The sequence below is a fragment of the Pholcus phalangioides genome, unplaced genomic scaffold (genome assembly GCF_987345545.1).
Source record: "Pholcus phalangioides strain wild (caught in Gottingen) unplaced genomic scaffold, Ppha-v1.0 ptg000014l_1, whole genome shotgun sequence".
NCBI classification, from domain to species: Eukaryota; Metazoa; Arthropoda; class Arachnida; order Araneae; family Pholcidae; genus Pholcus; species Pholcus phalangioides.
In genome coordinates, this window is record NW_028301607.1 from 20,856,083 (window position 1) to 20,868,269 (window position 12,187).

Below are 12,187 nucleotides of genomic sequence, written 5' to 3' on the forward strand. Positions count from 1 at the left end.
ACAGATTGGGGGGGGGGGGGAGTCCGGAGGATTCGGGATTGGGGGTACGCGGAAAGGAACCGAGCCAGCTATGGGTACGCGGACTGAAAAAGGTTGGGAACCACTGATCTAATCCAACAACTCTCTCTCTATTTATAGATACGGTCGAAACTTCGAGAAAAAGAATATTCCATAAAATTCTATTTTACAGTTTCCAAGTTGGCGGAGCCACCGTACGGAGACCTTTTAGATAAATCTAAAAGCTTTGAGCATAACTTGGCATTTCCGGTTTAGCGGGAGATTATTCTCCCGAGGGGGTTATCAAAAGAATTACGTTAGATATTTTTCGTAACAATATAAAGCATCATCATCAGCAACCATTTCCAATCCACTGCTGGATGAAGATCTCAAAATTTTCCCATTCTGCTCTGTCTGATGCTTTAGCCATCCAGTTGACTCCTGCCACTTTCCTGATCTCGTCAATCTATCTTGCGTGGGGACGCCTTCTCGGACGTTTAACACCACGGGGGTACCAATCTAGAATACTTGTGGTCCATCTGTCGTCCGTCCTGTCTTCTTGCAATATGTCCAGCCCATTTCCATTTCAAACGTTTCATTCTTTTCATATACCTTTGTGTGGTTTCTTATCCAAGTGATTCGTTTTCTGTCTCTCCTTGTGATACCTAGCATACATTTTTCCATGCTCTTTTGTGTTGTCTGTAGCCTTTGTATCGTCTTGCTTGTGAGTGTCCATGTTTCAGCTCCATAAGTCAGTGCTGGTAGCACACACTGGTTAAAAACTTTTCTTTTCAGGCATAATGGCATGTGACTCTTCAGAATTACGCAGTTTTTGCCAAAAGTGCTCCATCCAATCCTGATCCTTCTGTTTATTTCTTTAATGATTCCGTTGTCCATGGTAATTTCTTGTCCCAGGTATACATAGTTTTCTACTTCTTCTATCTCTGTGTTGTTGAGCAAGATTGCCGTCCTCTTTAACGTAAAGGGGTTGAACATAACTTTAGTCTTTTGCAAATTCATTTTGAAGCCCACATGAATACTTGCCTTCGCCAATTCTTGTATCATTTCCTCTAGTTCGTCTGGATTACTGCTGATAACAACAATGTCATCTGCAAAACGCAAATGGTTGAGAAATTCTCCATTTATTTTAATTTCTTTTTTATCCCAATCCAGTTTTCTGAATACTTCTAAAACTGCGGTAAAGAGTTTTGGTGAGATAGTATCACCCTGTCTGACTCCTTTTCCGAGTTTAATCTTTGCTTTTCCTTTATCCATACGAATCGTAATAAATATAAAGCATATAGATAAATAAATAAAAGATTTAACACATTTGTGAACAGAGTCTTTCAATCATCACTCAACGAGATGATATACCAAAAGACGAGACAGATGAAAGTAATTCCAGCTGAATTGCGGGACGGTTGGGCAAAGCACAACCTAATTGCTAAGAAATACTCCCCCAAGGTACCAGTGGTAAAATCGACGGCTGATTCAACTCCCACAACTCCGAAACCCCCGGAAAAGGACTCGCATAAAAAACAGGACATTAACTGCTCAGCTGCCCAGAGCACCGATAGCAGCAAAAAAGCGCAGTTGTATTTAACGGTAGACGAACTACCCGCTGCCGACTCGGATGACGAATTTTCCGACTGTCCTGACAGCATGCAAGGTGAAATCCGCGAAGAAATTCGGGAAATCTTCGGAGAAACGGGAAAAAAAGACGGGCCAAGGAAAAGGCCTAACTTCAGTTCCGAACCCTGGCACCGAGCCAGAATCTGGAAGTGAGACCGCCCACGGAAGCGGAGGCGAAACAACGGGCCAATCGGAACGTTTCCCCAGTGGATGTGACCCGGCCCACAGCTTCGAGTGACAACTGTGAGCTGTCGCCGAGTGCTACAACGACGCATGCCGTGGAATCGGCCAGATCGAACCAGCCGCCGAAGGCTGCTGGTTAGGAGATATGTACGAACGGACTTAAGGCCAAACTGATTGACGAAAAATACATTATTTCATTTGAAGATGCAAACGACCACAGAAATGTGATTGAATTTCTCAAACGAGAAAATATTGAAATAATAAAAATCACGCCACAGGCCGAACCCCCCCCCCCCTCCCACCACCACCACAATGACAGTTCTACGAGGACTGGACGCGGAGACGCCGACGGTCCGAATACGGGACGACCTTTCAAAATTAGGATTTCAAATTTTTCACATCACGCAAATTTCATCGTAGAGGCGACGCACTAGACGCAAGAAACTCCCCTTGTGGAAAATATGCCTGCCAAAAAATGACATTTCCGACAAAATCCTGAAATTAAAACATCTTAAATTTATGGCAGTTAAAACTGAGAACTTTCGACGACACGTCAACAGAAAAATCCTTTTAAGATGCCTGAGATGTCAAAGATGGTCCCATGACACTGAGGACTGTATATTCGAAGAACGGTGCGTCAAATGTCTTGACAAACATACGGGCCAACCATGCAAAAAAGCGGTATGTGTGAACTGTGGCGAAAAAGGCCACCCGGCAAGCTACAGGAACTGTAAAATTTACCAACAAGAGTTCCAAAAACATCTAGCAAAAAATAATAACTATCAAACGAAAGTGCCAGAGACAAGCCGACCAAAAAATCAGACGGCGATAAAATCAGCGGTGATCTCGAGGTCACGAAAAAATTACGGCAATACAACTTTTCTACCCAGGAGCGTGAGGGCGAAGTTCAAGGAACATGCTGACAAATCTCGAACTCCCCGAGTAAATGCAAGTCCAGAAACAGGGAAACTGGTCAAAGAATTGCCTCAGAGCAATATCTCAAAACCTGGAACCGCCCAAGCGACGAGCAAGAACACCGCAAGTTCCAGACCTGGACTGCCGCAGCGGAAACCAACGGGCACCGCGGAAAACTTGATCAATTCTCCGATCTCTAGCGAGAAAAATCCAGACCCTACGGACTTTAGAAGCCCCAAGTCTACTTCACGGGAAACTTAGAAAAAATCCAAGCTAGTACGCCAAAAAATACAAGTCCACGATCTACGGACTTAGTGCGGTCATCTTCTACCGACTTCATGCAAAATTTCACGGTCACCTGCTGAAAACATTACAAGTCCAAACTCTACCGACTTCGTGGAAAACAAATCTACCGACTTCACGAAAAACTTAAAATCATGTCAGAGCATAAAACGTACATCAGACGATTGGAGTCAGGAGAAGACCCCAAGCATAGTGCAAGGTTCCCAAAAAGTGACGCGCAGTGCAAAAAAAGGGAACAAAAGCGCAACATTACTGCATCTCGAGATATCGGACATTGAACGGTCGCTTTCAGTCACGCCGAAGAACGCAACAAACAGTGCCGCTAATACCAGCTCATCTACCGAGCCGAGCACGAGTTCATCGGACGGCGATTCCGTGGCCAATTCAAATTCAACTTATGAAATGTTCGAATTTGCCAAAAGCTGCCTCACAGACGTGATGAATCTCAACTCAAAAAAAGACAAGAAAGTGATGCTAGAAAAATTCCTGCTACAAGCTGGGAATATCCTAGTCAAATAAATTCTAGAGAGCTTCAAAAAAAAAAAAAAAAAAAAAAGTCTTTTGAGGAAACCAAATGGTAAACTCTATCTTTTTTCTTCTTTCGCTACCCATCTTTTCTGAAAAAATTCTCAAAAAATCAAATAAAACATTCAAAAAAGAGATTATTCCTGGGTTTTTACTCAGGAATAATCTCACAAAAACCAAATATAAAATATCTTCTCTCTATTTTTTCTTTGCTTGTAAAACGACTAACATCTTTCTCTTTTCTTTTCCCCTTCGAGGATTTTTATTATTATTATTATATGTATGTGCATGTTTTTCTCTCATTTCAGCCAACTCCACTCACCAACCAATACGGTGAGACTATGGCGAATCTCTGACGTCACCAGCAGACCACTTTTCCTGCCGATATTAAAACGACTAAAAATTTCGTCCGGACATGTTGAGTTTAAAATTTCCTAGTTAATTTTTATAAATTAACTTAATGGGTTCCCGACTTTGACAAAATTCCAGATTTCTGACCAACATACACGCACTTGCACACATTAGCTCCCTTGCCCTTCCTCTTCACATTGGCCCCCCGCGGGCCTGTTTAGAGGGCAGCCAGTACTCGAAAACGAGTAGGTACTGCCAGAAATTGGGACGCTTGTTCCCTAGTTCCCTATCTATCTAGTAGATGTACGAAGCCTTTCTCGCTTGTGGCGGAGACTTACGTCCAAATAACCTCAGATGATGCCTGCCACAGATGTGGGCGAAACGTCAGGAAGAAAATCTCCTAGACCGTGGCCTAATAACCCGGAAACCGTTTGCAAGTCATTTAAGTGCAATATTCCCTGAGATATTCAAATTCAAAAATCGGAAAAAGTTGAGAAGATAACGGCATAAATGGTGGAAAGGAGCGCTTTCCGTTAGTTTTTGCTGCTTTTTCATAATTTTTCTCTGATTTTGGAATTCAAATATTTTAGCTACCCAATGAAAGTTAGTGAGCGTATGTGATTAAACTGAAATGAATCCGAGAAAAATGTTCTCAGTGGAAGTGTCTCTTAAGCAAATGCGAAATTTCTTACTTTAAACTGTTTTCAAATGAATGATCCTCGAAACAAGTTGATAAATATACTAATACAAATGATAATAATCGAAAAGGTAACTTTGGAAATAATTCAATGAAATGGGCAGTACAGCCAGGGCCGTAACTAGAATTTTTTCCGCCCCCAAAACTTTAAAATTCGATAATTTTGTAATGGTGTTCTTTGTTCCCACCTAAAACTGCCACCCGCTAAATTTTTCTGCCTGGGGCAGTTGTCCCCCCCCCACCCCTCTAGTTACGACCCTGGCTACAGCGATTGTGCAAACTACCATAATTAACAAGGTAGCAAAGCAGGCGCATTCGGTTCTGCAGGGGAATGACGTCACACGTGACGTCAGCTGGTGCAGACTTCAAGGCCTGAGACAGCCCTTGTTATATGGTCCTGCCATAGATGGCACTGCAAAAAACTCCAATGGATAAAAACTGATAAGATCAACTTTTTGCGACAAATTAAAATCGAGAAATAAGTTATAGCCTGATTGTAATACACTTAGCCATTGTAAAAGCTAAATTTGATATGTGGAATTTTGCCATCTTGTTGTGGCAACAAGTCTTTTTGCTTTTTGTACTTATACTTTGCAACTGACCAATGAAAACACGGATTTTAATGACGTCACTAAATAAAGAAAACGCAAAGCATTGTCCGTTAAAGATGTGGAGGCAATTCCAAATCACTGAAAAGAGTGTTTTCCTATCGGCGTGTGAAGTTTTTAAGCATTCCCACACTGAAAATTCACTGCCGATTCTTGTAAACGTGTATCGTCAAATCGAGAGAAATTTATCATTTTTCCAAAAAAATATTAACTATTTTTATTTTATTTATTTTAAGTATTTTAAATATTAATTAATTTATTGAAAACTCTAATGAGCATTTATTTATTTAATATTTTATTAAATACAGCAGGGGTTCTCACACTTTTTTGATTGGTCAATCCTGAATTTTCCAAGACGCCCTATGCAAAACTCCAACAAGTACTTTTCATAAAATAGTCAATTGTGATGTAAATCGTCACGCTTTAATTAATAAAAGATAGTTATAACATGAATAATTTTTTATTCGTTAGGTAAAACATATTTTAGGTCACACCAAAATGTGTTGAATAAATTTTAATAAACATAATATATGATATCAGTGATGAGCCTGATCATTACATAATTACTCAAATCGGGGAATCAAACTAGACACAGCTACCCAAATTGCTTTTTCCAGGTTGGTTTTCACGCGATATTTTGATTTTATGTCATTAACACTTAGGAGTTGGTATTCATGTTTTACCAACAACCCCAAAACTCAGTTAATTCCCCCACTGCTAAATTTTACTTTTAATGAATTGTCACAGGATAACCCACACAATCAGATTTTCTTCTCCTGCAGCAGTAAATCCAAATGGAGCAGTGGCATTAGATGGATCTTGAATCGATAGAAATTTATCGATATTCATTTTGAAAGTACTTCTCAAACCAGAAGATGAGCTGTGATAAGTGGCCTTCAAAAATAGATTTTATACCTCGAGAGAAATCAATTTCATTGGAGATCAAAAATTGTAGCAACAAGGTGAAACATTCCTTGCCTCCGCCTTCGTTTTTTTCATAGCTTTAGTTTTTTTTATGAAAGCTAAAAATTTTCAATCGACTTCAAAAGATGCATGTTGCTTCCCTGCAGAGAGGAATTCAAAGCATTCAGCTTTTCAAAAATGTCACATAAGCATGCTAGTTTTATCAAAAAATCTTCATTTACAAAATTTTGGGTGTACTTGTGTTCTTCCTGCTTAGAAAAACTTCTTATCACAGTTCAAAGAAACGTGACAATACATTACCACGAGAAATTCTTCGTGAACTGCTGTAGTATAAAAAAGATGTGTGTTCGGACCCAATACCTTCACATAGTTTTTGAAAAATGTTGCCTTCAACGGCCGAGTTGTAGTCCAGACTATGAAATTACTACAGTTATACTACATATTCTAAGATTTGATTCAATGCCGGACGCATATATTTTGACGCGAGTGCTTTCCTGTGAATAACACAGTGGGTCCACAATTCTTCAGGGCTTTTGCTTTGAATAAGAGCTGGCAGTCCTCCATAACGGAAGAACATAGAACAAGCACTATCAGTACAGAACCAACACACTTAGTTCACTCCAAATTGTTTTCGGAAATAAAATTATCAAGGATCTTGAAAACTCGTGAGCCTTTGCACTGGTGGTGATTCTTTTACAGAAGAGAAGGTCTTCAACAATTCATTGTCATCTACAAACCGTGCATAACAAATTAAACGAACGTCGTTATTACTATCTATGGCTTCATCCAGCTGCAAGCTAAATTCCTTCCCTTTTAATTTTTCAACTAATTGATCATTGAGGTCATCTGCTATATGCTATATTCTTGGATTAATAGTGTCATTCGACAAAGGAACTTTTGAAAGTAGCTTCCCAGCAGACTCACCATATCTACAGCACTGGTAAAATTACTTCTTGCAGAAATTAATTGTATGCAGGGGCAGTGCGACCGGTGCAACTTCATCGGTCGTTAAATGAGAAGGGGCGCCGAAACACGTTAGATATACATTACTGGAAAAATATCTTTAAGGTATATATTTAAAAAAAAACTTTATAAAATATACATGTGTAGTGCGTTCTTATCTGTATAGATGGCGCACCCTCCTCACGCTCCTGGTGATTGTAAAAAAAAGAAAAAATGCCAGTTGGAATTATACCACCGATTTGTATACACGTGTCATCCTTCTCGTTATGTTTCTTTCGTATATTAAATCGTTAAGTTTTTATTACGTTTTATGTCGTCACTACAAGCATCGGATCACTGGTGACCTATAGGACGCATCTGATTTTGGACATTGAAGTGAATTTCTCCATCGTTTAAATTTCGTTTTCGCGCCTTGTGCTTTCCGTTCGTACGCTCTTCAAAGATGAAACTTTTCTAATCTCCTAGTCTTTTGGATATACTACATATATTTTTTTCAAGCCAAGTCTGCTCGTTTCTACCCAATATAGAGACGTTCCTGGAAATTCAAGGTGAGGAATAAACTTTCTACTCTCGATTTGCCGGTCTCCATACTTGCATTCGTCATGGCTCAACCTATTGCATCAGCTGAAGTTTCACGTGTTGCCTTTCGAGCCAATCCGTTCTGGGAAGCAAATCCAGAGATTTGGTTTCTTCAAATTGAGTCACAATTCAAAACGGCAGGCATAACCGCCGATGAAACTAAATTTCATTCCGTTGTAGGAGCTCTTGATTGCAAAGTTTTGAACTATGTTTCTAATATCGTTCGCAATCCTCCCCAACAGCACATGTACGAGACTCTCAAAACTCGCGTGCTGGAGCAGTTTCAACAATCAGAATCTTTCAAATTGCGAATGTTACTCCAGGAGCTTCAACTAGGCGACAAACGCCCGTCCCAGCTTTTGCACGAAATGCAAACGTTAGCTGAGGGTAAAATGGAAAGTGACATTTTGAGAAATCTCTGGATGCAGAGATTACCTTTGCACTCCCAACAAATATTACAAGCTTCTAGTGAACCGTTAATTGGGTTAGCGAAAATAGCCGACAAAATCTGTGAGGTTTCTCATGTGTCATCTAATACTTCAGCTGTGTCTCACACTTCAGAGTTTGATGATTTGAAAAACGAAATTGCTTCGCTACTGCAATCATTTGAAAGGCTTTCGCGATCTCCTAGATCATCTCGCGGTTATCGCAAACGATCTCAATCTCGTAGCCGAAATAAATTCGGCGATGCTTTGAAAAATGGAAGGCTTTGCTGGTACCATGAGCAGTTTGGAGAAAAAGCTCATAAATGTATTCCTCCATGTCAGTTTCAGGAAAACTAGTGGGCTCGTCTGTTTCGGCGACAGCTAACGAAAGCCTTCTCCATAGTCGCCTATTTGTCATCGACGTTAATACGGGTTTCCGATTTCTAATTGACACTGGCGCATCAATCAGTTGTTTTCCGAAACGCCTGACTAACTTGACAAAACCTCACAAACTCTCACTGTATGCTGCAAATGGATCCGAAATCCAAACGTTTGGCAACAAAAATCTAGTTCTAAATCTTGGACTAAGGAGGGACTTTCCTTTCGTTTTCACTGTGGCAGATGTTTCACATCCCATTATTGGAGCCGACTTTCTGGAAAGATTTGGTTTGCTTATAGATGTTAAAAATTCTCGTTTGATCGATAACGAAACATCGCTATCAGTGAATGGTTTAGAATCCCAAAACGGCTCTTTTGGTTTAACGCCGATCTCTGGTGATTCCCCATACCACCGCATATTAGCCAAATTTCCTCAGCTTACCAGCTCAGTTTTAAATGCAGTTCCAAAGAAACACTCTGTCATGCACTTCATCGAAACTACGGGACCACCGGTTTTCGAAAAAGCTAGAAGATTGTCTTCTGAAAAACTTGCAGCTGTTAAAAAACAATTCAATGAACTGTTGCAACAAGGTATAATTCGGCCCTCAAAAAGCCCTTGGTCGAGTCCCATCCATCTTGTACCCAAAAAAAGCAACGAATGGAGAATTTGTGGGGACTTCCGCGGACTCAATGCAATAACCATCCCAGATAGATACCCGCTTCCAAATATACAGAATTTTTCCATCAACTTGAGTGGTAAAAAGATTTTTTCAAAAATCGATTTAATAAAAGCATATCACCAAATACCAATCAATCCTAAAGACATTCCCAAAACCGCCATAATTACGCCCATTGGGCTATACGAATATGTTTATATGTGCTTCGGCCTGAAAAATGCAGCTCAAACGTTTCAGCGTTTTATTGACGAATCATTTCGCGACTTAGATTGTTGTTACGCATATCTCGATGATTTGTTAATCGCTTCCATTGACGAAAAATCTCATGAAGCTGACTTAAAACGTGTTTTTCAAAGACTAAATGACTATGGTATCGTGATCAATCCATCTAAATGTGTATTCGGTCAACGTCAAATTAATTTTCTGGGTTTTCTTGTTTCTCCCGATGGGATTGCACCTTTACCAGATCGAGTACAAACATTGCTCGATTATCCATTGCCGTCAACAGTGACTGAATTGAAGCGTTTTTTGGCAATTGTAAATTTCTATCACAGATTCCTTAAAGATGCCGCCAGGGTGCAAGCTCCTTTGCATGAATTAGCAAAAAGCAAGATAAAAAAAGATAAAACTGAAATAGTTTGGTCTGAGGAGGCCAAATCCGCTTTTTTGTCATGCAAGCAATCAATTGCCAACGCCGCACTTCTGGCCCATCCTGTTCCGAATGCAAAATTGTTTTTGACTGCCGATGCTTCCGACACTTCATTGGGTGCAGTCCTTCAACAGCAAATAGGAAACAAAACCCAACCATTGTCATTTTTTTCACGCAAGCTCAGTTCGACTGAAAAAAAGTACAGTACATATGACAGAGAGCTCTTAGCAATATATTCAGCTGTTAAGCATTTCAAGCACATTTTGGAGGGACGCAACTTCATAATTTTCAGTGATCATCGTCCTCTCACGTATGCCTTCAAACAACGTAACGATAAATGTTCTCCCCGGCAACTTAGACATCTTGAATATATTAGTCAGTTTTCGACAGATTTACGATATTTGCCTGGGGATAGTAACATCATAGCTGATGCTTTCTCAAGAATTTGTGAAATCCACACTCCTTGTACAATCGATTATGCAGAATTGGCACGGGCGCAGGCAGATGATGATGAATTGCATACCTTGCTTCAAAGTGAAACTGGGCTTCAGCTAAAACGCCTCGATATCTCCGGTGTTAATATCTACTGCGATGTGTCTACTGACGATATACGTCCGTATGTACCCGTTTCAATGCGACGTCTAGCGTTCGACTCTGTGCATAATCTGTCCCATCCTGGGATAAAAGCCACTATAGGTATTGTACGCAAACGATTTATTTGGAAATCGATTGCGAGAGACTGCAAAGATTGGTGTCGTACTTGCATCGCTTGCCAGAAGTCGAAGGTTATCAAACATACCAAGTCTCCTTTAGGCTCTTTCCAGGTTCCTGATTCTCGCTTTGCACACGTTCATCTGGACATTGTCGGACCCTTGCCTCCCTCTAAAGGATACACGTATCTCTTGACGTGCGTTGATCGGTACACACGGTGGCCCGAAGCGGTACCAATGTCTAACCAAACCGCTGAAACTACAGCTGAGACATTCTTTTCTACCTGGGTGTGTCGGTTTGGCGTTCCTGAAAAGTTGACCACAGATCAAGGTCGTCAGTTTGAGAGTGATCTATTTCGCTCTCTTGCACGGCTGTGCGGCATCGAAAAATCCCGCACCACTGCCTACAATCCAAAGTGTAACGGCCAGGTTGAGAGATTCCACCGCGATCTCAAAACCTCTCTGATGTGTGTCCTCAAAGGTAACGAGCACTGGACAGAGGTTCTACCTACAGTCCTGTTGGGGTTACGTTCCAGCATCAAAGAAGACCTCCAAGTATCAACCGCTGAGTTGGTATACGGCACAGCCCTACGCCTTCCTGGTGAACTCTTCCGGCACTCGGATGACCGAGACGTCCTACCTCGATATGACTTCTTGCAGAGACTGAGAGACCATTTCTCCCGTGTGAGACCAGTGCCAACCTCTCATCACAATTCGTCTAAGCCCTTCGTCTCGACAGACTTGCTAACTTCTCCATCAGTATTCGTCCGACAAGACTGTGTACGCAAACCTCTACAACAACCATACACCGGACCATTTGAAGTTATTTCAAGAACTGATAAGTATTTTATGTTGAACATTAATGGCAATCATAAAAATGTATCCATAGATCGCCTTAAGCCATGTTTTATGTTAAATAATAATTTATGTGACACGTTCAAAAATCAGTATATTTCCAGGTCTGGCCGAAGAGTGCGATTTCGTATTGACCCTTCGAAACTAGCTATGTGATTCATAATTATGTATGGTATATATATTGCAATTTTTTTTTATTATTTGTATGATTATTATTCAAATTTTCTTCTCTTAAATGTTTCGTCTTCGACTGGAGGGGGAGTGCTGTAGTGCGTTCTTATCTGTATAGATGGCGCACCCTCCTCACGCTCCTGGTGATTGTAAAAAAAAGAAAAAATGCCAGTTGGAATTATACCACCGATTTGTATACACGTGTCATCCTTCTCGTTATGTTTCTTTCGTATATTAAATCGTTAAGTTTTTATTACGTTTTATGTCGTCACTACAAGCATCGGATCACATGAAAAAGGACCGAGATGAGAAAAAAATTGAACGTTTGAGTGTGTATATGATATTACGGTTATCTTTCGAAAAGAAAAGAATCGATGGGCAGTGCACCTATATATGCACAGTACATAGCGGTTTTGGTCAGATAAAAATTCACACTTACACACTCTCTCTCTCTCTCTTGAGTTCTTTTCGTTTACCCCTGAAGGAGACTTTGTGGGGAAGACGAAATTTCTTTCTCTTTTGTAAAAGAGCGAAAAAAATGAGAAGTTGATTTCTGCCCGCTCTACGAAGAGCGCAAAATCCAAGGTAAAAGAGCAAAAAAGAATTCGACATGATATGTTATGACATAAAATATCGCTGTTCCTT